A 24,335-nucleotide genomic window follows, 5' to 3' on the forward strand; every position below is an offset into this window, starting at 1 on the left:
CTACCTCTATCACCAGTTAAGCTAATAAAAAAGTTTCCTAACTGTATTGGCTTACTGAAAAAAATCATGTGTTGGTAATGTAAAAAGATCTACAGGACATGATATTAGCAGGGGGTCTTAAATTAAACTACTAAAGAGGCTCAACACTTTTTAGCTGCCAAAAGCAGTTGGAATTGGGCCTAAACAGTGTGGTAAGTCTTTAGGTGATGGCTATTGTGTCTGTTTGACCTCTTCCAAATGTCTGTGCTGGCAATAAAAAGAAAAAGTTTCCAATTTAAATAGCTAGAGAATAAAAACAATTTGCCAGTAATGTGAAAAAACCTACAGCACCTGGTGTTCCCATGTGGTCTCCCACCCAAGTACTAACCAGGCCCAACACTGCTTAGCTTCAAAGAACAGACGAGATTGGGCCTATCCAATGTGGTATGGCTGTAGGTGAGATAAAGGCACTTTTTTGCCCTCTTCTACATCTATCACCAGGTAAGCTAATAAAAAAGTTTCCTAACTGTATTGGCTTACTGAAAAAAATCATGTGTTGGTAATGTAAAAAGACCTACAGGACATGATATTAGCAGGGGGTCTTAAATTAAACTACTAAAGAGGCTCAACACTGTTAAGCTGCCAAAAGCAGTTGGAATTTGGCCTAAACAGTGTGGTAAGTCTTTAGGTGATGGCTATTGTGTCGGTTTGACTTCTTCCAAATGTCTGTACTGGCAATAAAAAGAAAAAGTTTCCAATTTAAATAGCTAGAGAATAAAAACAATTTGCCAGTAATGTGAAAAAACCTACAGCACCTGGTGTTCCCATGTGGTCTCCCACCCAAGTACTAACCAGGCCCAACACTGCTTAGCTTCCATGATCGGACGATATTGGGCCGATCCAATGTGGTATGGCTGTAGGTGAGATACAGGCACTTTTTTGCCCTCTTCTACTTCTATCACCAGGTAAGCTAATAAAAAAGTGTCCTAACTGTATTGGCTTACTGAAAAAAATCATGTGTTGGTAATGTAAAAAGACCTACAGGACATGATATTAGCAGGGGGTCTTAAATGAAACTACTAAAGAGGCTCAACACTGTTTAGCTGCCAAAAGCAGTTGGAATTGGGCCTAAACAGTGTGGTAAGTCTTTAGGTGATGGCTATTGTGTCTGTTTGACCTCTTCCAAATGTCTGTGTTGGCAATAAAAAGAAAAAGTTTCCAATTTAAATAGCTAGAGAATAAAAACAATTTGCCAGTAATGTGAAAAAACCTACAGCACCTGGTGTTCCCATGTGGTCTCCCACCCAAGTACTAAACAGGCCCAACACTGCTTAGCTTCCAAGATCAGACGAAATTGGGCCGATACAATGTGGTATGGCTGTAGGTGAGATACAGGCACTTTTTTGCCCTCTTCTACTTCTATCACCAGGTAAGCTAATAAAAAAGTTTCCTAACTGTATTGGCTTACTGAAAAAAATCATGTGTTGGTAATGTAAAAAGACCTACAGGACATGATATTAGCAGGGGGTCTTAAATTAAACTACTAAAGAGGCTCAACACTGTTTAGGTGCCAAAAGCAGTTGGAATTGGGCCTAAACAGTGTGGTAAGTCTTTAGGTGATGGCTATTGTGTCTGTTTGACCTCTTCCAAATGTCTGTGCTGGCAATAAAAAGAAAAAGTTTCCAATTTAAATAGCTAGAGAATAAAAACAATTTGCCAGTAATGTGAAAAAAACCTACAGCACCTGGTGTTCCCATGTGGTCTCCCACCCAAGTACTAACCAAGCCCAACACTGCTTAGCTTCCAAGATCGGACGAGATTGGGCCGATCCAATGTGGTATGGCTGAAGGTTAGATACAGGCACTTTTTTGCCCTCTTCTACTTCTATCACCAGGTAAGCTAATAAAAAAGTTTCCTAACTGTATTGGCTTACTAAAAAAAAATCATCTGTTGGTAATGTAAAAAGACCTACAGGACATGACATTAGCAGGGGGTTTTAAATTAAACTACTAAAGAGGCTCAACACTGTTTAGCTGCCAAAAGCAGTTGGAATTGGGCCTAAACAGTGTGGTAAGTCTTTAGGTGATGGCTATTGTGTCTGTTTGACCTCTTCCAAATGTCTGTGCTGGCAATAAAAAGAAAAAGTTTCCAATTTAAATAGCTAGAGAATAAAAACAATTTGCCAGTAATGTGAAAAAACCTACAGCACCTGGTGTTCCCATGTGGTCTCCCACCCAAGTACTAACCAGGCCCAACTCTACTTAGCTTCCAAGATCAGATGAGATTGGGCCTATCCAATGTGGTATGGCTGTATGTGAGATACAGGCACTTTTTTGCCCTCTTCTACATCTATCACCAGGTAAGCTAATAAAAAAGTTTCCTAACTGTATTGGCTTACTGAAAAAAATCATGTGTTGGTAATGTAAAAAGACCTACAGGACATGATATTAGCAATGGGTCTTAAATTAAACTACTAAAGAGGCTCAACACTGTTTAGCTGCCAAAAGCAGTTGGAATTTGGCCTAAACAGTGTGGTAAGTCTTTAGGTGATGGCTATTGTGTCTGTTTGACTTCTTCCAAATGTCTGTACTGGCAATAAAAAGAAAAAGTTTCCAATTTAAATAGCTAGAGAATAAAAACAATTTGCCAGTAATGTGAAAAAACCTACAGCACCTGGTGTTCCCATGTGGTCTCCCACCCAAGCACTAACCAGGCCCAACACTGCTTAGCTTCCAAGATCAGACGAGATTAGGCCTATCCAATGTGGTATGGCTGTAGGTGAGATACAGGCACTTTTTTGCCCTCTTCTACCTCTATCACCAGTTAAGCTAATAAAAAAGTTTCCTAACTGTATTGGCTTACTGAAAAAAATCATGTGTTGGTAATGTAAAAAGATCTACAGGACATGATATTAGCAGGGGGTCTTAAATTAAACTACTAAAGAGGCTCAACACTGTTTAGCTGCCAAAAGCAGTTGGAATTGGGCCTAAACAGTGTGGTAAGTCTTTAGGTGATGGCTATTGTGTCTGTTTGACCTCTTCCAAATGTCTGTGCTGGCAATAAAAAGAAAAAGTTTCCAATTTAAATAGCTAGAGAATAAAAACAATTTGCCAGTAATGTGAAAAAATCTACAGCACCTGGTGTTCCCATGTGGTCTCCCACCCAAGTACTAACCAGGCCCAACACTGCTTAGCTTCAAAGAACAGACGAGATTGGGCCTATCCAATGTGGTATGGCTGTAGGTGAGATAAAGGCACTTTTTTGCCCTCTTCTACATCTATCACCAGGTAAGCTAATAAAAAAGTTTCCTAACTGTATTGGCTTACTGAAAAAAATCATGTGTTGGTAATGTAAAAAGACCTACAGGACATGATATTAGCAGGGGGTCTTAAATTAAACTACTAAAGAGGCTCAACACTGTTAAGCTGCCAAAAGCAGTTGGAATTTGGCCTAAACAGTGTGGTAAGTCTTTAGGTGATGGCTATTGTGTCGGTTTGACTTCTTCCAAATGTCTGTACTGGCAATAAAAAGAAAAAGTTTCCAATTTAAATAGCTAGAGAATAAAAACAATTTGCCAGTAATGTGAAAAAACCTACAGCACCTGGTGTTCCCATGTGGTCTCCCACCCAAGTACTAACCAGGCCCAACACTGCTTAGCTTCCATGATCGGACGATATTGGGCCGATCCAATATGGTATGGCTGTAGGTGAGATACAGGCACTTTTTTGCCCTCTTCTACTTCTATCACCAGGTAAGCTAATAAAAAAGTGTCCTAACTGTATTGGCTTACTGAAAAAAATCATGTGTTGGTAATGTAAAAAGACCTACAGGACATGATATTAGCAGGGGGTCTTAAATGAAACTACTAAAGAGGCTCAACACTGTTTAGCTGCCAAAAGCAGTTGGAATTGGGCCTAAACAGTGTGGTAAGTCTTTAGGTGATGGCTATTGTGTCGGTTTGACTTCTTCCAAATGTCTGTACTGGCAATAAAAAGAAAAAGTTTCCAATTTAAATAGCTAGAGAATAAAAACAATTTGCCAGTAATGTGAAAAAACCTACAGCACCTGGTGTTCTCATGTGGTCTCCCACCCAAGTACTAACCAGGCCCAACACTGCTTAGCTTCCAAGATCGGACGAGATTGGGCCGATCCAATGTGGTATTGCTGCAAATGAGATACAGGGACTTTATTGCCCTCTTATTCTTCTATCACCAGGTAAGCTAATAAAAAAATTTCCTAACTGTATTGGCTTATTGAAAAAAATCACGTGTTGGTAATGTAAAAAGACCTACAGGAGATGATATTAGCAGGGGGTCTTAAATTAAACTACTAAAGAGGCTCAACACTGTTTAGCTGCCAAAAGCAGTTGGAATTGGGCCTAAACAGTGTGGTAAGTCTTTAGGTGATGGCTATTGTGTCTGTTTGACCTCTTCCAAATGTCTGTGCTGGCAATAAAAAGAAAAAGGGTACTTGTGAGTTATCCGGACGCCCGATTTCAAAATCGGGTCGGATCGGGCACATCGCATCGCATCGCATGCGACCATCGGATGCGATGCGATGCGATGCGATGACCCGATTTTTCCATAGGAATCAATGTTAAAATGGACTGAGTCCATTTTAACATGGAATTCAATGGGAAAAAGGGGTCCTTTTCATACCCCTACTATCCAAGTGGGCATGGAGTTGGATATAAACCTGTGGCGAGCGTAGCGAGCCACCGAGCCCGAAGCGTGGCGAGCGTAGCGCGCCCCGCGAGGGGACACGGAATACCGTCCCCTCGCGGGGCTCGCTTCGCTCGCCACGCTTCGGGCTCGGTGGCTCGCTACGCTCGCCACAGGTTTATATCCAACTCCATGCCCACTTGGATAGTAGGGGTATGAAAAGGACCCCTTTTTCCATAGGAATCATTTTAACATTGATTCCTATGGAAAAATCGGGTCATCGCATCCGATGGTCGCATGCGATGCGATGCGATGCGATGCGATATCGCATCGCATCGCATCTGATTGTATGCCTTAACTTAAGGCATACAATCAAAAAATCGGGCGTCCAGATAACTCACAAGTACCAGAAAAAGTTTCCAATTTAAATAGCTAGAGAATAAAAACAATTTGCCAGTAATGTGAAAAAACCTACAGCACCTGGTGTTCCCATGTGGTCTCCCACCCTAGTACTAACCAGGCCCAACACTGCTTAGCTTCCAAGATCAGACGAGATTGGGCCTATCCAATGTGGTATGGCTGTAGGTGAGATACAGGCACTTTTTTGCCCTCTTCTACATCTATCACCAGGTAAGCTAATAAAAAAGTTTCCTAACTGTATTGGCTTACTGAAAAAAATCATGTGTTGGTAATGTAAAAAGACCTACAGGACATGATATTAGCAGGGGGTCTTAAATTAAACTACTAAAGAGGCTCAACACTGTTTAGCTGCCAAAAGCAGTTGGAATTGGGCCTAAACAGTGTGGTAAGTCTTTAGGTGATGGCTATTGTGTCTGTTTGACCTCTTCCAAATGTCTGTACTGGCAATAAAAAGAAAAAGTTTCCAATTTAAATAGCTAGAGAATAAAAACAATTTGCCAGTAATGTGAAAAAACCTACAGCACCTGGTGTTCCCATGTGGTCTCCCACCCAAGTACTAACCAGGCCCAACACTGCTTAGCTTCCAAGATCAGACGAGATTGGGCCTATCCAATGTGGTATGGCTGTAGGTGAGATACATGCACTTTTTTGCCCTCTTCTACATCTATCACCAGGTAAGCTAATAAAAAAGTTTCCTAACTGTATTGGCTTACTGAAAAAAATCATGTGTTGGTAATGTAAAAAGACCTACAGGACATGATATTAGCAGGGGGTCTTAAATTAAACTACTAAAGAGGTTCAACACTGTTTAGCTGCCAAAAGCAGTTGGAATTGGGCCTAAACAGTGTGGTTAGTCTTTAGGTGATGGCTATTGTGTCTGTTTGACCTCTTCCAAATGTCTGTGCTGGCAATAAAAAGAAAAAGTTTCCAATTTAAATAGCTAGAGAATAAAAACAATTTGCCAGTAATGTGAAAAAACCTATAGCACCTGGTGTTCCCATGTGGTCGTCTCCCACCCAAGTACTAACCAGGCCCAACACTGCTTAGCTTCCAAGATCTGACGAGATTGGGCCTATACAATGTGGTATGGCTGTAGGTGAGATAAAGGCACTTTTTTGCCCTCTTCTACATCTATCACCAGGTAAGCTAATTAAAAAGTTTCCTAACTGTATTGGCTTACTGAAAAAAATCATGTGTTGTTAATGTAAAAAGACCTACAGGACATGATATTAGCAGGGGGTCTTAAATGAAACTACTAAAGAGGCTCAACACTGTTAAGCTGCCAAAAGCAGTTGGAATTGGGCCTAAACAGTGTGGTAAGTCTTTAGGTGATGGCTATTGTGTCTGTTTGACTTCTTCCAAATGTCTGTACTGGCAATAAAAAGAAAAAGTTTCCAATTTAAATAGCTAGAGAATAAAAACAATTTGCCAGTAATGTGAAAAAACCTACAGCACCTGGTGTTCCCATGTGGTCTCCCACCCAAGTACTAACCAGGCCCAACACTGCATAGCTTCAAAGATCAGACGAGATTGGGCCTATCCAATGTGGTATGGCTGTAGGTGAGATACAGGCACTTTTTTGCCCTCTTCTACTTCTATCACCAGGTAAGCTAATACAAAAGTTTCCTAACTGTATTGGCTTACTGAAAAAAATCATGTGTTGGTAATGTAAAAAGACCTACAGGACATGATATTAGCAGGGGGTCTTAAATTAAACTACAAAAGAGGCTCAACACTGTTTAGCTGCCAAAAGCAGTTGGAATTGGGCCTAAACAGTGTGGTAAGTCTTTAGGTGATGGCTATTGTGTCTGTTTGACCTCTTCCAAATGTCTGTGCTGGCAATAAAAAGAAAAAGTTTCCAATTTAAATAGCTAGAGAATAAAAACAATTTGCCAGTAATGTGAAAAAACCTACAGCACCTGGTGTTCCCATGTGGTCTCCCACCCAAGTACTAACCAGGCCAAACACTGATTAGCTTCCAAGATCAGACGAGATTGAGGCCTATCCAATGTGGTATGGCTGTAGGTGAGATACAGGCACTTTTTTGCCCTCTTTTACTTCTATCACCAGGTAAGCTAATACAAAAGTTTCCTAACTGTATTGGCTTACTGAAAAAAATCATGTGTTGGTAATGTAAAAAGACCTACAGGACATGATATTAGCAGGGGGTCTTAAATTAAACTACTAAAGAGGCTCAACACTGTTTAGCTGCCAAAAGCAGTTGGAATTGGGCCTAAACAGTGTGGTAAGTCTTTAGGTGATGGCTATTGTGTCTGTTTGACCTCTTCCAAATGTCTGTGCTGGCAATAAAAAGAAAAAGTTTCCAATTTAAATAGCTAGAGAATAAAAACAATTTGCCAGTAATGTGAAAAAACCTACAGCACCTGGTGTTCCCATGTGGTCTCCCACCCAAGTACTAACCAGGCCCAACACTGCTTAGCTTCCAAGATCAGACAAGATTGGGACTATCCAATGTGGTATGGCTGTAGGTGAGATACAGGCACTTTTTTGCCCTCTTCTACATCTATCACCAGGTAAGCTAATAAAAAAGTTTCCTAACTGTATTGGCTTACTGAAAAAAATCATGTGTTGGTAATGTAAAAAGACCTACAGGACATGATATTAGCAGGGGGTCTTAAATTAAACTACTAAAAAGGCTCAACACTGTTTAGTTGCCAAAAGCAGTTGGAATTGGGCCTAAACAGTGTGGTAAGTCTTTAGGTGATGGCTATTGTGTCTGTTTGACCTCTTCCAAATGTCTGTACTGGCAATAAAAAGAAAAAGTTTCCAATTTAAATAGCTAGAGAATAAAAACAATTTGCAAGTAATTTGAAAAAACCTACAGCACCTGGTGTTCCCATGTGGTCTCCCACCCAAGTACTAACCAGGCCCAACACTGCTTAGCTTCCAAGATCAGACAAAATTGGGCCTATCCAATGTGGTATGGCTGTAGGTGAGATACAGGCACTTTTTTGCCCTCTTCTACTTCTATCACCAGGTAAGCTAATACAAAAGTTTCCTAACTGTATTGGCTTACTGAAAAAAATCATGTGTTGGTAATGTAAAAAGACCTACAGGACATGATATTAGCAGGGGGTCTTAAATTAAACTACAAAAGAGGCTCAACACTGTTTAGCTGCCAAAAGCAGTTGGAATTGGGCCTAAACAGTGTGGTAAGTCTTTAGGTGATGGCTATTGTGTCTGTTTGACCTCTTCCAAATGTCTGTGCTGGCAATAAAAAGAAAAAGTTTCCAATTTAAATAGCTAGAGAATAAAAACAATTTGCCAGTAATGTGAAAAAACCTACAGCACCTGGTGTTCCCATGTGGTCTCACACCCAAGTACTAACCAGGCCAAACACTGCTTAGCTTCCAAGATCAGACGAGATTGGGCCTATCCAATGTGGTATGGCTGTAGGTGAGATACAGGCACTTTTTTGCCCTCTTTTACTTCTATCACCAGGTAAGCTAATACAAAAGTTTCCTAACTGTATTGGCTTACTGAAAAAAACCATGTGTTGGTAATGTAAAAAGACCTACAGGACATGATATTAGCAGGGGGTCTTAAATTAAACTACTAAAGAGGCTCAACACTGTTTAGCTGCCAAAAGCAGTTGGAATTGGGCCTAAACAGTGTGGTAAGTCTTTAGGTGATGGCTATTGTGTCTGTTTGACCTCTTCCAAATGTCTGTGCTGGCAATAAAAAGAAAAAGTTTCCAATTTAAATAGCTAGAGAATAAAAACAATTTGCCAGTAATGTGAAAAAACCTACAGCACCTGGTGTTCCCATGTGTTCTCCCACCCAAGTACTAACCAGGCCCAACTCTACTTAGCTTCCAAGATCAGACGAGATTGGGCCTATCCAATGTGGTATGGCTGTATGTGAGATACAGGCACTTTTTTGCCCTCTTCTACATCTATCACCAGGTAAGCTAATAAAAAAGTTTCCTAACTGTATTGGCTTACTGAAAAAAATCATGTGTTGGTAATGTAAAAAGACCTACAGGACATGATATTAGCAGGGGGTCTTAAATTAAACTACTAAAGAGGCTCAACACTGTTTAGCTGCCAAAAGCAGTTGGAATTGGGCCTAAACAGTGTGGTAAGTCTTTAGGTGATGGCTATTGTGTCTGTTTGACTTCTTCCAAATGTCTGTACTGGCAATAAAAAGAAAAAGTTTCCAATTAAAATAGCTAGAGAATAAAAACAATTTGCCAGTAATGTGAAAAAACCTACAGCACCTGGTGCTCCCATGTGGTCTCCCACCCAAGTACTAACCAGGCCCAACACTGCTTAGCTTCAAAGATCAGACGAGATTGGGCCTATCCAATGTGGTATGGCTGTAGGTGAGATACAGGCACTTTTTTGCCCTCTTCTACTTCTATCACCAGGTAAGCTAATACAAAAGTTTCCTAACTGTATTGGCTTACTGAAAAAAATCATGTGTTGGTAATGTAAAAAGACCTACAGGACATGATATTAGCAGGGGGTCTTAAATTAAACCACAAAAGAGGCTCAACACTGTTTAGCTGCCAAAAGCAGTTGGAATTGGGCCTAAACAGTGTGGTAAGTCTTTAGGTGATGGCTATTGTGTCTGTTTGACCTCTTCCAAATGTCTGTACTGGCAATAAATAGAAAAAGTTTCCAATTTAAATAGCTAGAGAATAAAAACAATTTGCCAGTAATTTGAAAAAACCTACAGCACCTGGTGTTCCCATGTGGTCTCCCACCCAAGTACTAACCAGGCCCAACACTGCTTAGCTTCCAAGATCAGACGAGATTGGGCCTATCCAATGTGGTATGGCTGTAGGTGAGATACAGGCACTTTTTTGCCCTCTTTTACTTCTATCACCAGGTAAGCTAATACAAAAGTTTCCTAACTGTATTGGCTTACTGAAAAAAATCATGTGTTGGTAATGTAAAAAGACCTACAGGACATGATATTAGCAGGGGGTCTTAAATTAAACTACTAAAGAGGCTCAACACTGTTTAGCTGCCAAAAGCAGTTGGAATTGGGCCTAAACAGTGTGGTAAGTCTTTAGGTGATGGCTATTGTGTCTGTTTGACCTCTTCCAAATGTCTGTGCTGGCAATAAAAAGAAAAAGTTTCCAATTTAAATAGCTAGAGAATAAAAACAATTTGCCAGTAATGTGAAAAAACCTACAGCACCTGGTGTTCCCATGTGGTCTCCCACCCAAGTACTAACCAGGCCCAACACTGCTTAGCTTCCAAGATCAGACAAGATTGGGACTATCCAATGTGGTATGGCTGTAGGTGAGATACAGGCACTTTTTTGCCCTCTTCTACATCTATCACCAGGTAAGCTAATAAAAAAGTTTCCTAACTGTATTGGCTTACTGAAAAAAATCATGTGTTGGTAATGTAAAAAGACCTACAGGACATGATATTAGCAGGGGGTCTTAAATTAAACTACTAAAAAGGCTCAACACTGTTTAGTTGCCAAAAGCAGTTGGAATTGGGCCTAAACAGTGTGGTAAGTCTTTAGGTGATGGCTATTGTGTCTGTTTGACCTCTTCCAAATGTCTGTACTGGCAATAAAAAGAAAAAGTTTCCAATTTAAATAGCTAGAGAATAAAAACAATTTGCAAGTAATTTGAAAAAACCTACAGCACCTGGTGTTCCCATGTGGTCTCCCACCCAAGTACTAACCAGGCCCAACACTGCTTAGCTTCCAAGATCAGACAAAATTGGGCCTATCCAATGTGGTATGGCTGTAGGTGAGATACAGGCACTTTTTTGCCCTCTTCTACTTCTATCACCAGGTAAGCTAATACAAAAGTTTCCTAACTGTATTGGCTTACTGAAAAAAATCATGTGTTGGTAATGTAAAAAGACCTACAGGACATGATATTAGCAGGGGGTCTTAAATTAAACTACAAAAGAGGCTCAACACTGTTTAGCTGCCAAAAGCAGTTGGAATTGGGCCTAAACAGTGTGCTAAGTCTTTAGGTGATGGCTATTGTGTCTGTTTGACCTCTTCCAAATGTCTGTGCTGGCAATAAAAAGAAAAAGTTTCCAATTTAAATAGCTAGAGAATAAAAACAATTTGCCAGTAATGTGAAAAAACCTACAGCACCTGGTGTTCCCATGTGGTCTCACACCCAAGTACTAACCAGGCCAAACACTGCTTAGCTTCCAAGATCAGACGAGATTGGGCCTATCCAATGTGGTATGGCTGTAGGTGAGATACAGGCACTTTTTTGCCCTCTTTTACTTCTATCACCAGGTAAGCTAATACAAAAGTTTCCTAACTGTATTGGCTTACTGAAAAAAACCATGTGTTGGTAATGTAAAAAGACCTACAGGACATGATATTAGCAGGGGGTCTTAAATTAAACTACTAAAGAGGCTCAACACTGTTTAGCTGCCAAAAGCAGTTGGAATTGGGCCTAAACAGTGTGGTAAGTCTTTAGGTGATGGCTATTGTGTCTGTTTGACCTCTTCCAAATGTCTGTGCTGGCAATAAAAAGAAAAAGTTTCCAATTTAAATAGCTAGAGAATAAAAACAATTTGCCAGTAATGTGAAAAAACCTACAGCACCTGGTGTTCCCATGTGTTCTCCCACCCAAGTACTAACCAGGCCCAACTCTACTTAGCTTCCAAGATCAGACGAGATTGGGCCTATCCAATGTGGTATGGCTGTATGTGAGATACAGGCACTTTTTTGCCCTCTTCTACATCTATCACCAGGTAAGCTAATAAAAAAGTTTCCTAACTGTATTGGCTTACTGAAAAAAATCATGTGTTGGTAATGTAAAAAGACCTACAGGACATGATATTAGCAGGGGGTCTTAAATTAAACTACTAAAGAGGCTCAACACTGTTTAGCTGCCAAAAGCAGTTGGAATTGGGCCTAAACAGTGTGGTAAGTCTTTAGGTGATGGCTATTGTGTCTGTTTGACTTCTTCCAAATGTCTGTACTGGCAATAAAAAGAAAAAGTTTCCAATTAAAATAGCTAGAGAATAAAAACAATTTGCCAGTAATGTGAAAAAACCTACAGCACCTGGTGCTCCCATGTGGTCTCCCACCCAAGTACTAACCAGGCCCAACACTGCTTAGCTTCAAAGATCAGACGAGATTGGGCCTATCCAATGTGGTATGGCTGTAGGTGAGATACAGGCACTTTTTTGCCCTCTTCTACTTCTATCACCAGGTAAGCTAATACAAAAGTTTCCTAACTGTATTGGCTTACTGAAAAAAATCATGTGTTGGTAATGTAAAAAGACCTACAGGACATGATATTAGCAGGGGGTCTTAAATTAAACCACAAAAGAGGCTCAACACTGTTTAGCTGCCAAAAGCAGTTGGAATTGGGCCTAAACAGTGTGGTAAGTCTTTAGGTGATGGCTAGTGTGTCTGTTTGACCTCCTCCAAATGTCTGTGCTGGCAATAAAAAGAAAAAGTTTCCAATTTAAATAGCTAGAGAATAAAAACAATTTGCCAGTAATGTGAAAAAACCTACAGCACCTGGTGTTCCCATGTGGTCTCCCACCCAAGTACTAACCAGGCCAAACACTGCTTAGCTTCCAAGATCAGACGAGATTGGGCCTATCCAATGTGGTATGGCTGTAGGTGAGATACAGGCACTTTTTTGCCCTCTTCTACATCTATCACCAGGTAAGCTAATAAAAAAGTTTCCTAACTGTATTGGCTTACTGAAAAAATCATGTGTTGGTAATGTAAAAAGACCTACAGGACATGATATTAGCAGGGGGTCTTAAATTAAACTACTAAAGAGGCTCAACACTGTTTATCTGCCAAAAGCAGTTGGAATTGGGCCTAAACAGTGTGGTAAGTCTTTAGGTGATGGCTATAGTGTGTGTTTGACCTCTTCCAAATGTCTGTGCTGGCAATAAAAAGAAAAAGTTTCCAATTTAAATAGCTAGAGAATAAAAACAATTTGCCAGTAATGTGAAAAAATCTACAGCACCTGGTGTTCCCATGTGGTCTCCCACCCAAGTACTAACCAGGCCCAACACTGCTTAGCTTCAAAGAACAGACGAGATTGGGCCTATCCAATGTGGTATGGCTGTTGGTGAGATACAGGCACTTTTTTGCCCTCTTCTACTTCTATCACCAGGTAAGCTAATACAAAAGTTTCCTAACTGTATTGGCTTACTGAAAAAAATCATGTGTTGGTAATGTAAAAAGACCTACAGGACATGATATTAGCAGGGGGTCTTAAATTAAACTACAAAAGAGGTTCAACACTGTTTAGCTGCCAAAAGTAGTTGGAATTGGGCCTAAACAATGTGGTAAGTCTTTAGGTGATGGCTATTGTGTCTGTTTGACCTCTTCCAAATGTCTGTGCTGGCAATAAAAAGAAAAAGTTTCCAATTTAAATAGCTAGAGAATAAAAACAATTTGCCAGTAATGTGAAAAAACCTACAGCACCTGGTGTTCCCATGTGGTCTCCCACCCAAGTACTAAACAGGCCCAACACTGCTTAGCTTCCAAGATCAGGCGAAATTGGGCCGATCCAATGTGGTATGGCTGTAGGTGAGATACAGGCACTTTTTTGCCCTCTTCTACTTCTATCACCAGGTAAGCTAATAAAAAAGTTTCCTAACTGTATTGGCTTACTGAAAAAAATCATGTGTTGGTAATGTAAAAAGACCTACAGGACATGATATTAGCAGGGGGTCTTAAATTAAACTACTAAAGAGGCTCAACACTGTTTAGCTGCCAAAAGCAGTTGGAATTGGGCCTAAACAGTGTGGTAAGTCTTTAGGTGATGGCTATTGTGTCTGTTTGACCTCTTCCAAATGTCTGTGCTGGCAATAAAAAGAAAAAGTTTCCAATTTAAATAGCTAGAGAATAAAAACAATTTGCCAGTAATGTGAAAAAACCTACAGCACCTGGTGTTCCCATGTGGTCTCCCACCCAAGTACTAACCAAGCCCAGCACTGCTTAGCTTCCAAGATCGGACGAGATTGGGCCGATCCAATGTGGTATGGCTGAAGGTTAGATACAGGCACTTTTTTGCCCTCTTCTACTTCTATCACCAGGTAAGCTAATAAAAAAGTTTCCTAACTGTATTGGCTTACTAAAAAAAAATCATCTGTTGGTAATGTAAAAAGACCTACAGGACATGACATTAGCAGGGGGTCTTAAATTAAACTACTAAAGAGGCTCAACACTGTTTAGCTGCCAAAAGCAGTTGGAATTGGGCCTAAACAGTGTGGTAAGTCTTTAGGTGATGGCTATTGTGTCTGTTTGACCTCTTCCAAATGTCTGTGCTGGCAATAAAAAGAAAAAGTTTCCAATTTAAATAGCTAGAGAATAAAAACAATTTGCCAGTAATGTGAAAAAACCTACAGCACCTGGTGTTCCCATGTGGTCTCCCACCCAAGTACTAACCAGGCCCAACTCTACTTAGCTTCCAAGATCAGACGAGATTGGGCCGATCCAATGTGGTATGGCTGTATGTGAGATACAGGCACTTTTTTGCCCTCTTCTACTTCTATCACCAGGTAAGCTAATAAAAAAGTTTCCTAACTGTATTGGCTTACTGAAAAAAATCATGTGTTGGTAATTTAAAAAGACCTACAGGACATGATATTAGCAGGGGGTCTTAAATTAAACTACAAAAGAGGCTCAACACTGTTTAGCTGCCAAAAGCAGTTGGAATTGGGCCTAAACCGTGTGGTAAGTCTTTAGGTGATGGCTATTGTGTCTGTTTGACCTCTTCCAAATGTCTGTGCTGGCAATAAAAAGAAAAAGTTTCCAATTTAAATAGCTAGAGAATAAAAACAATTTGCCAGTAATGTGAAAGAACCTACAGCACCTGGTGTTCCCATGTGGTCTCCCACCCAAGTACTAACCAGGCCCAACACTGCTTAGCTTCCAAGATCAGACGAGATTGGGCCTATCCAATGTGGTATGGCTGTAGGTGAGATACAGGCACTTTTTTGCCCTCTTCTACATCTATCACCAGGTAAGCTAATAAAAAAGTTTCCTAACTGTATTGGCTTACTGAAAAAAATCATGTGTTGGTAATGTAAAAAGATCTACAGGACATGATATTAGCAGGGGGTCTTAAATTAAACTACTGAAGAGGCTCAACACTGTTTAGCTGCCAAAAGCAGTTGGAATTGGGCCTAAACAGTGTGGTAAGTCTTTAGGTGATGGCTATTGTGTCTGTTTGACCTCTTCCAAATGTCTGTACTGGCAATAAAAAGAAAAAGTTTCCAAATTAAATAGCTAGAGAATAAAAACAATTTGCCAGTAATGTGAAAAAATCTACAGCACCTGGTGTTCCCATGTGGTCTCCCACCCAAGTACTAACCAGGCCCAACACTGCTTAGCTTCAAAGAACAGACGAGATTGGGCCTATCCAATGTGGTATGGCTGTAGGTGAGATAAAGGCACTTTTTTGCCCTCTTCTACATCTATCACCAGGTAAGCTAATAAAAAAGTTTCCTAACTGTATTGGCTTACTGAAAAAAATCATGTGTTGGTAATGTAAAAAGACCTACAGGACATGATATTAGCAGGGGGTCTTAAATTAAACTACTAAAGAGGCTCAACACTGTTAAGCTGCCAAAAGCAGTTGGAATTGGGCCTAAACAGTGTGGTAAGTCTTTAGGTGATGGCTATTGTGTCGGTTTGACTTCTTCCAAATGTCTGTACTGGCAATAAAAAGAAAAAGTTTCCAATTTAAATAGCTAGAGAATAAAAACAATTTGCCAGTAATGTGAAAAAACCTACAGCACCTGGTGTTCCCATGTGGTCTCCCACCCAAGTACTAACCAGGCCCAACACTGCTTAGCTTCCATGATCGGACGATATTGGGCCGATCCAATGTGGTATGGCTGTAGGTGAGATACAGGCACTTTTTTGCCCTCTTCTACTTCTATCACCAGGTAAGCTAATAAAAAAGTGTCCTAACTGTATTGGCTTACTGAAAAAAATCATGTGTTGGTAATGTAAAAAGACCTACAGGACATGATATTAGCAGGGGGTCTTAAATTAAACTACTAAAGAGGCTCAACACTGTTTAGCTGCCAAAAGCAGTTGGAATTGGGCCTAAACAGTGTGGTAAGTCTTTAGGTGATGGCTATTGTGTCTGTTTGACCTCTTCCAAATGTCTGTGTTGGCAATAAAAAGAAAAAGTTTCCAATTTAAATAGCTAGAGAATAAAAACAATTTGCCAGTAATGTGAAAAAACCTACAGCACCTGGTGTTCTCATGTGGTCTCCCACCCAAGTACTAACCAGGCCCAACACTGCTTAGCTTCCAAGATCGGACGAGATTGGGCCGATCCAATGTGGTATGGCTGTAAGTGAGATACAGGCACTTTTTTGCCCTCTTCTACTTCTATCACCAGGTAAGCTAATAAAAAAGTGTCCTAACTGTATTGGCTTACTGAAAAAAATCATGTGTTGGTAATGTAAAAAGACCTACAGGACATGATATTAGCAGGGGGTCTTAAATTAAACTACTAAAGAGGCTCAACACTGTTTAGCTGCCAAAAGCAGTTGGAATTGGGCCTAAACAGTGTGGTAAGTCTTTAGGTGATGGCTATTGTGTCTGTTTGACCTCTTCCAAATGTCTGTGCTGGCAATAAAAAGAAAAAGTTTCCAATTTAAATAGCTAGAGAATAAAAACAATTTGCCAGTAATGTGAAAAAACCTACAGCACCTGGTGTTCTCATGTGGTCTCCCACCCAAGTACTAACCAGGCCCAACACTGCTTAGCTTCCAAGATCGGACGAGATTGGGCCGATCCAATGTGGTATGGCTGTAAGTGAGATACCGTGACTTTATTGCCCTCTTATTCTTCTATCACCAGGTAAGCTAATAAAAAAGTTTCCTAACTGTATTGGCTTATTGAAAAAAATCACGTGTTGGTAATGTAAAAAGACCTACAGGAGATGATATTAGCAGGGGGTCTTAAATTAAACTACTAAAGAGGCTCAACACTGTTTAGCTGCCAAAAGCAGTTGGAATTGGGCCTAAACAGTGTGGTAAGTCTTTAGGTGATGGCTATTGTGTCTGTTTGACCTCTTCCAAATGTCTGTGCTGGCAATAAAAAGAAAAAGTTTCCAATTTAAATAGCTAGAGAATAAAAACAATTTGCCAGTAATGTGAAAAAACCTACAGCACCTGGTGTTCCCATGTGGTCTCCCACCCAAGTACTAACCAGGACCAACACTGCTTAGCTTCCAAGATCAGACGAGATTGGGCCTACACAATGTGGTATGGCTGTAGGTGAGATACAGGCACTTTTTTGCCCTCTTCTACATCTATCACCAGGTAAGCTAATAAAAAAGTTTCCTAACTGTATTGGCTTACTGAAAAAAATCATGTGTTGGTAATGTAAAAAGACCTACAGGACATGATATTAGCAGGGGGTCTTAAATTAAACTACTAAAGAGGCTCAACACTGTTTAGCTGCCAAAAGCAGTTGGAATTGGGCCTAAACAGTGTGGTAAGTCTTTAGGTGATGCCTATTGTGTCTGTTTGACCTCTTCCAAATGTCTGTACTGGCAATTAAAAAGAAAAAGTTTCCAATTTAAATAGCTAGAGAATAAAAACAATTTGCCAGTAATGTGAAAAAACCTACAGCACCTGGTGTTCCCATGTGGTCTCCCACCCAAGTACTAACCAGGCCCAACACTGCTTAGCTTCCAAGATCAGACGAGATTGGGCCTATCCAATGTGGTATGGCTGTAGGTGAGATACATGCACTTTTTTGCCCTTTTCTACATCTATCACCAGGTAAGCTAATAAAAAAGTTTCCTAACTGTATTGGCTTACTGAAAAAAATCATGTGTTGGTAATGTAAAAAGACCTACAGGACATGATATTAGCAGGGGGTCTTAAATTAAACTACTAAAGAGGCTCAACACTGTTTAGCTGCCAAAAGCAGTTGGAATTGGGCCTAAACAGTGTGGTAAGTCTTTAGGTGATGGCTATTGTGTCTGTTTGACCTCTTCCAAATGTCTGTGCTGGCAATAAAAAGAAAAAGTTTCCAATTTAAATAGCTAGAGAATAAAAACAATTTGCCAGTAATGTGAAAAAACCTACAGCACCTGGTGTTCCCATGTGGTCTCCCACCCAAGTACTAACCAAGCCCAGCACTGCTTAGCTTCCAAGATCGGACGAGATTGGGCCGATCCAATGTGGTATGGCTGAAGGTTAGATACAGGCACTTTTTTGCCCTCTTCTACTTCTATCACCAGGTAAGCTAATAAAAAAGTTTCCTAACTGTATTGGCTTACTAAAAAAAAATCATCTGTTGGTAATGTAAAAAGACCTACAGGACATGACATTAGCAGGGGGTCTTAAATTAAACTACTAAAGAGGCTCAACACTGTTTAGCTGCCAAAAGCAGTTGGAATTGGGCCTAAACAGTGTGGTAAGTCTTTAGGTGATGGCTATTGTGTCTGTTTGACCTCTTCCAAATGTCTGTGCTGGCAATAAAAAGAAAAAGTTTCCAATTTAAATAGCTAGAGAATAAAAACAATTTGCCAGTAATGTGAAAAAACCTACAGCACCTGGTGTTCCCATGTGGTCTCCCACCCAAGTACTAACCAGGCCCAACTCTACTTAGCTTCCAAGATCAGACGAGATTGGGCCTATCCAATGTGGTATGGCTGTATGTGAGATAGAGGCACTTTTTTGCCCTCTTCTACATCTATCACCAGGTATGCTAATAAAAAAGTTTCCTAACTGTATTGGCTTACTGAAAAAAATCATGTGTTGGTAATGTAAAAAGACCTACAGGACATGATATTAGCAGGGGGTCTTAAATTAAACTACTAAAGAGGCTCAACACTGTTTAGCTGCCAAAAGCAGTTGGAATTGGGCCTAAACAGTGTGGTAAGTCTTTAGGTGATGGCTATTGTGTCTGTTTGACCTCTTCCAAATGTCTGTGCTGGCAATAAAAAGAAAAAGTTTCCAATTTAAACAGCTAGAGAATAAAAACAATTTGCCAGTAATGTGAAAAAACCTACAGCACCTGGTGTTCCCATGTGGTCTCCCACCCAAGTACTAACCAGGCCCAACACTGCTTAGCTTCCAAGATCGGACGAGATTGGGCCGATCCAATGTGGTATGGCTGTACGTGAGATACAGGCACTTTTTTGCCCTCTTCTACTTCTATCACCAGGTAAGCTAATAAAAAAGTTTCCTAACTGTATTGGCTTACTGAAAAAAATCATGTGTTGGTAATTTAAAAAGACCTACAGGACATGATATTAGCAGGGGGTCTTAAATTAAACTACAAAAGAGGCTCAACACTGTTTAGCTGCCAAAAGCAGTTGGAATTGGGCCTAAACCGTGTGGTAAGTCTTTAGGTGATGGCTATTGTGTCTGTTTGACCTCTTCCAAATGTCTGTGCTGGCAATAAAAAGAAAAAGTTTCCAATTTAAATAGCTAGAGAATAAAAACAATTTGCCAGTAATGTGAAAGAACCTACAGCACCTGGTGTTCCCATGTGGTCTCCCACCCAAGTACTAACCAGGCCCAACACTGCTTAGCTTCCAAGATCAGACGAGATTGGGCCTATCCAATGTGGTATGGCTGTAGGTGAGATACAGGCACTTTTTTGCCCTCTTCTACATCTATCACCAGGTAAGCTAATAAAAAAGTTTCCTAACTGTATTGGCTTACTGAAAAAAATCATGTGTTGGTAATGTAAAAAGATCTACAGGACATGATATTAGCAGGGGGTCTTAAATTAAACTACTGAAGAGGCTCAACACTGTTTAGCTGCCAAAAGCAGTTGGAATTGGGCCTAAACAGTGTGGTAAGTCTTTAGGTGATGGCTATTGTGTCTGTTTGACCTCTTCCAAATGTCTGTACTGGCAATAAAAAGAAAAAGTTTCCAAATTAAATAGCTAGAGAATAAAAACAATTTGCCAGTAATGTGAAAAAATCTACAGCACCTGGTGTTCCCATGTGGTCTCCCACCCAAGTACTAACCAGGCCCAACACTGCTTAGCTTCAAAGAACAGACGAGATTGGGCCTATCCAATGTGGTATGGCTGTAGGTGAGATAAAGGCACTTTTTTGCCCTCTTCTACATCTATCACCAGGTAAGCTAATAAAAAAGTTTCCTAACTGTATTGGCTTACTGAAAAAAATCATGTGTTGGTAATGTAAAAAGACCTACAGGACATGATATTAGCAGGGGGTCTTAAATTAAACTACTAAAGAGGCTCAACACTGTTAAGCTGCCAAAAGCAGTTGGAATTGGGCCTAAACAGTGTGGTAAGTCTTTAGGTGATGGCTATTGTGTCGGTTTGACTTCTTCCAAATGTCTGTACTGGCAATAAAAAGAAAAAGTTTCCAATTTAAATAGCTAGAGAATAAAAACAATTTGCCAGTAATGTGAAAAAACCTACAGCACCTGGTGTTCCCATGTGGTCTCCCACCCAAGTACTAACCAGGCCCAACACTGCTTAGCTTCCATGATCGGACGATATTGGGCCGATCCAATGTGGTATGGCTGTAGGTGAGATACAGGCACTTTTTTGCCCTCTTCTACTTCTATCACCAGGTAAGCTAATAAAAAAGTGTCCTAACTGTATTGGCTTACTGAAAAAAATCATGTGTTGGTAATGTAAAAAGACCTACAGGACATGATATTAGCAGGGGGTCTTAAATTAAACTACTAAAGAGGCTCAACACTGTTTAGCTGCCAAAAGCAGTTGGAATTGGGCCTAAACAGTGTGGTAAGTCTTTAGGTGATGGCTATTGTGTCTGTTTGACCTCTTCCAAATGTCTGTGTTGGCAATAAAAAGAAAAAGTTTCCAATTTAAATAGCTAGAGAATAAAAACAATTTGCCAGTAATGTGAAAAAACCTACAGCACCTGGTGTTCTCATGTGGTCTCCCACCCAAGTACTAACCAGGCCCAACACTGCTTAGCTTCCAAGATCGGACGAGATTGGGCCGATCCAATGTGGTATGGCTGTAAGTGAGATACAGGCACTTTTTTGCCCTCTTCTACTTCTATCACCAGGTAAGCTAATAAAAAAGTGTCCTAACTGTATTGGCTTACTGAAAAAAATCATGTGTTGGTAATGTAAAAAGACCTACAGGACATGATATTAGCAGGGGGTCTTAAATTAAACTACTAAAGAGGCTCAACACTGTTTAGCTGCCAAAAGCAGTTGGAATTGGGCCTAAACAGTGTGGTAAGTCTTTAGGTGATGGCTATTGTGTCTGTTTGACCTCTTCCAAATGTCTGTGTTGGCAATAAAAAGAAAAAGTTTCCAATTTAAATAGCTAGAGAATAAAAACAATTTGCCAGTAATGTGAAAAAACCTACAGCACCTGGTGTTCTCATGTGGTCTCCCACCCAAGTACTAACCAGGCCCAACACTGCTTAGCTTCCAAGATCGGACGAGATTGGGCCGATCCAATGTGGTATGGCTGTAAGTGAGATACAGGGACTTTATTGCCCTCTTATTCTACTATCACCAGGTAAGCTAATAAAAAAGTTTCCTAACTGTATTGGCTTATTGAAAAAAATCACGTGTTGGTAATGTAAAAAGACCTACAGGAGATGATATTAGCAGGGGGTCTTAAATTAAACTACTAAAGAGGCTCAACACTGTTTAGCTGCCAAAAGCAGTTGGAATTGGGCCTAAACAGTGTGGTAAGTCTTTAGGTGATGGCTATTGTGTCTGTTTGACCTCTTCCAAATGTCTGTGCTGGCAATAAAAAGAAAAAGTTTCCAATTTAAATAGCTAGAGAATAAAAACAATTTGCCAGTAATGTGAAAAAACCTACAGCACCTGGTGTTCCCATGTGGTCTCCCACCCAAGTACTAACCAGGACCAACGCTGCTTAGCTTCCAAGATCAGACGAGATTGGGCCTACACAATGTGGTATGGCTGTAGGTGAGATACAGGCACTTTTTTGCCCTCTTCTACATCTATCACCAGGTAAGCTAATAAAAAAGTTTCCTAACTGTATTGGCTTACTGAAAAAAATCATGTGTTGGTAATGTAAAAAGACCTACAGGACATGATATTAGCAGGGGGTCTTAAATTAAACTACTAAAGAGGCTCAACACTGTTTAGCTGCCAAAAGCAGTTGGAATTGGGCCTAAACAGTGTGGTAAGTCTTTAGGTGATGCCTATTGTGTCTGTTTGACCTCTTCCAAATGTCTGTACTGGCAATTAAAAAGAAAAAGTTTCCAATTTAAATAGCTAGAGAATAAAAACAATTTGCCAGTAATGTGAAAAAACCTACAGCACCTGGTGTTCCCATGTGGTCTCCCACCCAAGTACTAACCAGGCCCAACACTGCTTAGCTTCCAAGATCAGACGAGATTGGGCCTATCCAATGTGGTATGGCTGTAGGTGAGATACATGCACTTTTTTGCCCTTTTCTACATCTATCACCAGGTAAGCTAATAAAAAAGTTTCCTAACTGTATTGGCTTACTGAAAAAAATCATGTGTTGGTAATGTAAAAAGACCTACAGGACATGATATTAGCAGGGGGTCTTAAATTAAACTACTAAAGAGGCTCAACACTGTTTAGCTGCCAAAAGCAGTTGGAATTTGGCCTAAACAGTGTGGTAAGTCTTTAGGTGATGGCTATTGTGTCTGTTTGACCTCTTCCAAATGTCTGTGCTGGCAATAAAAAGAAAAAGTTTCCAATTTAAATAGCTAGAGAATAAAAACAATTTGCCAGTATTGTGAAAAAACCTATAGCACCTGCTGTTCCCATGTGGTCTCCCACCCAAGTACTAACCAGGCCCAACACTGCATAGCTTCAAAGATCAGACGAGATTGGGCCTATCCAATGTGGTATGGCTGTAGGTGAGATACAGGCACTTTTTTGCCCTCTTCTACTTCTATCACCAGGTAAGCTAATACAAAAGTTTCCTAACTGTATTGGCTTACTGAAAAAAATCATGTGTTGGTAATGTAAAAAGACCTACAGGACATGATATTAGCAGGGGGTCTTAAATTAAACTACAAAAGAGGCTCAACACTGTTTAGCTGCCAAAAGCAGTTGGAATTGGGCCTAAACAGTGTGGTAAGTCTTTAGGTGATGGCTATTGTGTCTGTTTGACCTCTTCCAAATGTCTGTGCTGGCAATAAAAAGAAAAAGTTTCCAATTTAAATAGCTAGAGTATAAAAACAATTTGCCAGTAATGTGAAAAAACCTACAGCACCTGGTGTTCCCATGTGGTCTCCCACCCAAGTACTAACCAGGCCAAACACTGCTTAGCTTCCAAGATCAGACGAGATTGGGCCTATCCAATGTGGTATGGCTGTAGGTGAGATACAGGCACTTTTTTGCCCTCTTTTACTTCTATCACCAGGTAAGCTAATACAAAAGTTTCCTAACTGTATTGGCTTACTGAAAAAAATCATGTGTTGGTAATGTAAAAAGACCTACAGGACATGATATTAGCAGGGGGTCTTAAATTAAACTACTAAAGAGGCTCAACACTGTTTAGCTGCCAAAAGCAGTTGGAATTGGGCCTAAACAGTGTGGTAAGTCTTTAGGTGATGGTTATTGTGTCTGTTTGACCTCTTCCAAATGTCTGTGCTGGCAATAAAAAGAAAAAGTTTCCAATTTAAATAGCTAGAGAATAAAAACAATTTGCCAGTAATGTGAAAAAACCTACAGCACCTGGTGTTCCCATGTGGTCTCCCACCCAAGTACTAACCAGGCCCAACACTGCTTAGCTTCCAAGATCAGGACTATCCAATGTGGTAAGGCTGTAGGTGAGATACAGGCACTTTTTTGCCCTCTTCTACATCTATCACCAGGTAAGCTAATAAAAAAGTTTCCTAACTGTATTGGCTTACTGAAAAAAATCATGTGTTGGTAATGTAAAAAGACCTACAAGACATGATATTAGCAGGGGGTCTTAAATTAAACTACTAAAAAGGCTCAACACTGTTTAGCTGCCAAAAGCAGTTGGAATTGGGCCTAAACAGTGTGGTAAGTCTTTAGGTGATGGCTATTGTGTCTGTTTGACCTCTTCCAAATGTCTGTACTGGCAATAAAAAGAAAAAGTTTCCAATTTAAATAGCTAGAGAATAAAAACAATTTGCCAGTAATTTGAAAAAACCTACAGCACCTGGTGTTCCCATGTGGTCTCCCACCTAAGTACTAACCAGGCCCAACACTGCTTAGCTTCCAAGATCAGACAAGATTGGGCCTATCCAATGTGGTATGGCTGTAGGTGAAATACAGGCACTTTTTTGCCCTCTTCTACTTCTATCACCAGGTAAGCTAATACAAAAGTTTCCTAACTGTATTGGCTTACTGAAA

General features: G+C 40.2%; 28 non-coding genes and 23 pseudogenes across 28 annotated transcripts; all 51 read right to left on the reverse strand.

Annotated features, from left to right (window-relative positions):
* Positions 1 to 318: 318 nt before the first annotated feature.
* LOC146035237 (5S ribosomal RNA) lies at positions 319 to 437 on the reverse strand (annotated as a pseudogene).
* Positions 438 to 782: 345 nt separating this feature from the next.
* Positions 783 to 901, reverse strand: LOC146036571 (5S ribosomal RNA; annotated as a pseudogene).
* A 345-nt stretch (positions 902 to 1,246) lies between these two features.
* LOC146035149 (5S ribosomal RNA) lies at positions 1,247 to 1,365 on the reverse strand. The gene has a single exon (XR_014460558.1). It is a non-coding gene; the product is annotated as a 5S ribosomal RNA (ribosomal RNA).
* Positions 1,366 to 1,711: 346 nt separating this feature from the next.
* On the reverse strand, positions 1,712 to 1,830 carry LOC146033958 (5S ribosomal RNA). The gene has a single exon (XR_014459372.1). It is a non-coding gene; the product is annotated as a 5S ribosomal RNA (ribosomal RNA).
* Positions 1,831 to 2,176: 346 nt separating this feature from the next.
* LOC146034929 (5S ribosomal RNA) lies at positions 2,177 to 2,295 on the reverse strand. The gene has a single exon (XR_014460338.1). It is a non-coding gene; the product is annotated as a 5S ribosomal RNA (ribosomal RNA).
* A 345-nt stretch (positions 2,296 to 2,640) lies between these two features.
* On the reverse strand, positions 2,641 to 2,759 carry LOC146034356 (5S ribosomal RNA). The gene has a single exon (XR_014459768.1). It is a non-coding gene; the product is annotated as a 5S ribosomal RNA (ribosomal RNA).
* A 345-nt stretch (positions 2,760 to 3,104) lies between these two features.
* On the reverse strand, positions 3,105 to 3,223 carry LOC146036114 (5S ribosomal RNA; annotated as a pseudogene).
* A 345-nt stretch (positions 3,224 to 3,568) lies between these two features.
* On the reverse strand, positions 3,569 to 3,687 carry LOC146036992 (5S ribosomal RNA; annotated as a pseudogene).
* Positions 3,688 to 4,032: 345 nt separating this feature from the next.
* LOC146035465 (5S ribosomal RNA) lies at positions 4,033 to 4,151 on the reverse strand (annotated as a pseudogene).
* A 957-nt stretch (positions 4,152 to 5,108) lies between these two features.
* LOC146043192 (5S ribosomal RNA) lies at positions 5,109 to 5,227 on the reverse strand. The gene has a single exon (XR_014464191.1). It is a non-coding gene; the product is annotated as a 5S ribosomal RNA (ribosomal RNA).
* A 345-nt stretch (positions 5,228 to 5,572) lies between these two features.
* On the reverse strand, positions 5,573 to 5,691 carry LOC146035376 (5S ribosomal RNA). The gene has a single exon (XR_014460627.1). It is a non-coding gene; the product is annotated as a 5S ribosomal RNA (ribosomal RNA).
* A 345-nt stretch (positions 5,692 to 6,036) lies between these two features.
* LOC146036767 (5S ribosomal RNA) lies at positions 6,037 to 6,158 on the reverse strand (annotated as a pseudogene).
* A 345-nt stretch (positions 6,159 to 6,503) lies between these two features.
* On the reverse strand, positions 6,504 to 6,622 carry LOC146035668 (5S ribosomal RNA; annotated as a pseudogene).
* Positions 6,623 to 6,967: 345 nt separating this feature from the next.
* Positions 6,968 to 7,087, reverse strand: LOC146036878 (5S ribosomal RNA; annotated as a pseudogene).
* A 345-nt stretch (positions 7,088 to 7,432) lies between these two features.
* Positions 7,433 to 7,551, reverse strand: LOC146046462 (5S ribosomal RNA). The gene has a single exon (XR_014465899.1). It is a non-coding gene; the product is annotated as a 5S ribosomal RNA (ribosomal RNA).
* A 345-nt stretch (positions 7,552 to 7,896) lies between these two features.
* LOC146034235 (5S ribosomal RNA) lies at positions 7,897 to 8,015 on the reverse strand. The gene has a single exon (XR_014459647.1). It is a non-coding gene; the product is annotated as a 5S ribosomal RNA (ribosomal RNA).
* A 345-nt stretch (positions 8,016 to 8,360) lies between these two features.
* On the reverse strand, positions 8,361 to 8,479 carry LOC146036057 (5S ribosomal RNA; annotated as a pseudogene).
* Positions 8,480 to 8,824: 345 nt separating this feature from the next.
* On the reverse strand, positions 8,825 to 8,943 carry LOC146036946 (5S ribosomal RNA; annotated as a pseudogene).
* Positions 8,944 to 9,288: 345 nt separating this feature from the next.
* LOC146033705 (5S ribosomal RNA) lies at positions 9,289 to 9,407 on the reverse strand. Its single transcript, XR_014459119.1, has one exon. It is a non-coding gene; the product is annotated as a 5S ribosomal RNA (ribosomal RNA).
* Positions 9,408 to 9,752: 345 nt separating this feature from the next.
* LOC146035426 (5S ribosomal RNA) lies at positions 9,753 to 9,871 on the reverse strand. Its single transcript, XR_014460646.1, has one exon. It is a non-coding gene; the product is annotated as a 5S ribosomal RNA (ribosomal RNA).
* Positions 9,872 to 10,216: 345 nt separating this feature from the next.
* LOC146046474 (5S ribosomal RNA) lies at positions 10,217 to 10,335 on the reverse strand. Its single transcript, XR_014465901.1, has one exon. It is a non-coding gene; the product is annotated as a 5S ribosomal RNA (ribosomal RNA).
* A 345-nt stretch (positions 10,336 to 10,680) lies between these two features.
* Positions 10,681 to 10,799, reverse strand: LOC146034246 (5S ribosomal RNA). The gene has a single exon (XR_014459658.1). It is a non-coding gene; the product is annotated as a 5S ribosomal RNA (ribosomal RNA).
* A 345-nt stretch (positions 10,800 to 11,144) lies between these two features.
* On the reverse strand, positions 11,145 to 11,263 carry LOC146036063 (5S ribosomal RNA; annotated as a pseudogene).
* Positions 11,264 to 11,608: 345 nt separating this feature from the next.
* Positions 11,609 to 11,727, reverse strand: LOC146036953 (5S ribosomal RNA; annotated as a pseudogene).
* Positions 11,728 to 12,072: 345 nt separating this feature from the next.
* On the reverse strand, positions 12,073 to 12,191 carry LOC146033716 (5S ribosomal RNA). The gene has a single exon (XR_014459130.1). It is a non-coding gene; the product is annotated as a 5S ribosomal RNA (ribosomal RNA).
* Positions 12,192 to 12,536: 345 nt separating this feature from the next.
* Positions 12,537 to 12,655, reverse strand: LOC146048126 (5S ribosomal RNA). Its single transcript, XR_014466091.1, has one exon. It is a non-coding gene; the product is annotated as a 5S ribosomal RNA (ribosomal RNA).
* Positions 12,656 to 12,999: 344 nt separating this feature from the next.
* LOC146036809 (5S ribosomal RNA) lies at positions 13,000 to 13,118 on the reverse strand (annotated as a pseudogene).
* A 345-nt stretch (positions 13,119 to 13,463) lies between these two features.
* LOC146036044 (5S ribosomal RNA) lies at positions 13,464 to 13,582 on the reverse strand (annotated as a pseudogene).
* Positions 13,583 to 13,927: 345 nt separating this feature from the next.
* Positions 13,928 to 14,046, reverse strand: LOC146034610 (5S ribosomal RNA). The gene has a single exon (XR_014460020.1). It is a non-coding gene; the product is annotated as a 5S ribosomal RNA (ribosomal RNA).
* A 346-nt stretch (positions 14,047 to 14,392) lies between these two features.
* LOC146036033 (5S ribosomal RNA) lies at positions 14,393 to 14,511 on the reverse strand (annotated as a pseudogene).
* A 345-nt stretch (positions 14,512 to 14,856) lies between these two features.
* On the reverse strand, positions 14,857 to 14,975 carry LOC146035469 (5S ribosomal RNA). The gene has a single exon (XR_014460659.1). It is a non-coding gene; the product is annotated as a 5S ribosomal RNA (ribosomal RNA).
* Positions 14,976 to 15,320: 345 nt separating this feature from the next.
* Positions 15,321 to 15,439, reverse strand: LOC146036120 (5S ribosomal RNA; annotated as a pseudogene).
* A 345-nt stretch (positions 15,440 to 15,784) lies between these two features.
* Positions 15,785 to 15,903, reverse strand: LOC146036577 (5S ribosomal RNA; annotated as a pseudogene).
* Positions 15,904 to 16,248: 345 nt separating this feature from the next.
* Positions 16,249 to 16,367, reverse strand: LOC146046145 (5S ribosomal RNA). The gene has a single exon (XR_014465759.1). It is a non-coding gene; the product is annotated as a 5S ribosomal RNA (ribosomal RNA).
* Positions 16,368 to 16,712: 345 nt separating this feature from the next.
* LOC146046150 (5S ribosomal RNA) lies at positions 16,713 to 16,831 on the reverse strand. The gene has a single exon (XR_014465760.1). It is a non-coding gene; the product is annotated as a 5S ribosomal RNA (ribosomal RNA).
* Positions 16,832 to 17,176: 345 nt separating this feature from the next.
* Positions 17,177 to 17,295, reverse strand: LOC146034334 (5S ribosomal RNA). Its single transcript, XR_014459746.1, has one exon. It is a non-coding gene; the product is annotated as a 5S ribosomal RNA (ribosomal RNA).
* A 346-nt stretch (positions 17,296 to 17,641) lies between these two features.
* LOC146035524 (5S ribosomal RNA) lies at positions 17,642 to 17,760 on the reverse strand. The gene has a single exon (XR_014460668.1). It is a non-coding gene; the product is annotated as a 5S ribosomal RNA (ribosomal RNA).
* A 345-nt stretch (positions 17,761 to 18,105) lies between these two features.
* On the reverse strand, positions 18,106 to 18,224 carry LOC146034621 (5S ribosomal RNA). Its single transcript, XR_014460031.1, has one exon. It is a non-coding gene; the product is annotated as a 5S ribosomal RNA (ribosomal RNA).
* Positions 18,225 to 18,570: 346 nt separating this feature from the next.
* LOC146035412 (5S ribosomal RNA) lies at positions 18,571 to 18,689 on the reverse strand (annotated as a pseudogene).
* A 345-nt stretch (positions 18,690 to 19,034) lies between these two features.
* LOC146047972 (5S ribosomal RNA) lies at positions 19,035 to 19,153 on the reverse strand. The gene has a single exon (XR_014466077.1). It is a non-coding gene; the product is annotated as a 5S ribosomal RNA (ribosomal RNA).
* A 345-nt stretch (positions 19,154 to 19,498) lies between these two features.
* LOC146035583 (5S ribosomal RNA) lies at positions 19,499 to 19,617 on the reverse strand. The gene has a single exon (XR_014460678.1). It is a non-coding gene; the product is annotated as a 5S ribosomal RNA (ribosomal RNA).
* A 345-nt stretch (positions 19,618 to 19,962) lies between these two features.
* On the reverse strand, positions 19,963 to 20,081 carry LOC146036125 (5S ribosomal RNA; annotated as a pseudogene).
* Positions 20,082 to 20,426: 345 nt separating this feature from the next.
* LOC146036586 (5S ribosomal RNA) lies at positions 20,427 to 20,545 on the reverse strand (annotated as a pseudogene).
* A 345-nt stretch (positions 20,546 to 20,890) lies between these two features.
* Positions 20,891 to 21,009, reverse strand: LOC146046156 (5S ribosomal RNA). Its single transcript, XR_014465761.1, has one exon. It is a non-coding gene; the product is annotated as a 5S ribosomal RNA (ribosomal RNA).
* A 345-nt stretch (positions 21,010 to 21,354) lies between these two features.
* On the reverse strand, positions 21,355 to 21,473 carry LOC146046161 (5S ribosomal RNA). The gene has a single exon (XR_014465768.1). It is a non-coding gene; the product is annotated as a 5S ribosomal RNA (ribosomal RNA).
* A 345-nt stretch (positions 21,474 to 21,818) lies between these two features.
* On the reverse strand, positions 21,819 to 21,937 carry LOC146035818 (5S ribosomal RNA; annotated as a pseudogene).
* A 346-nt stretch (positions 21,938 to 22,283) lies between these two features.
* Positions 22,284 to 22,402, reverse strand: LOC146035634 (5S ribosomal RNA). The gene has a single exon (XR_014460687.1). It is a non-coding gene; the product is annotated as a 5S ribosomal RNA (ribosomal RNA).
* Positions 22,403 to 22,747: 345 nt separating this feature from the next.
* LOC146037267 (5S ribosomal RNA) lies at positions 22,748 to 22,866 on the reverse strand (annotated as a pseudogene).
* Positions 22,867 to 23,211: 345 nt separating this feature from the next.
* LOC146048137 (5S ribosomal RNA) lies at positions 23,212 to 23,330 on the reverse strand. The gene has a single exon (XR_014466092.1). It is a non-coding gene; the product is annotated as a 5S ribosomal RNA (ribosomal RNA).
* A 345-nt stretch (positions 23,331 to 23,675) lies between these two features.
* LOC146038617 (5S ribosomal RNA) lies at positions 23,676 to 23,784 on the reverse strand (annotated as a pseudogene).
* A 345-nt stretch (positions 23,785 to 24,129) lies between these two features.
* Positions 24,130 to 24,248, reverse strand: LOC146047685 (5S ribosomal RNA). Its single transcript, XR_014466051.1, has one exon. It is a non-coding gene; the product is annotated as a 5S ribosomal RNA (ribosomal RNA).
* Between the last annotated feature and the right edge of the window lie 87 nt (positions 24,249 to 24,335).

Source organism: Crinia signifera, chromosome 1 (assembly GCF_055691185.1).
Source record: "Crinia signifera chromosome 1, ASM5569118v1, whole genome shotgun sequence".
NCBI lineage: Eukaryota > Metazoa > Chordata > Amphibia > Anura > Myobatrachidae > Crinia > Crinia signifera.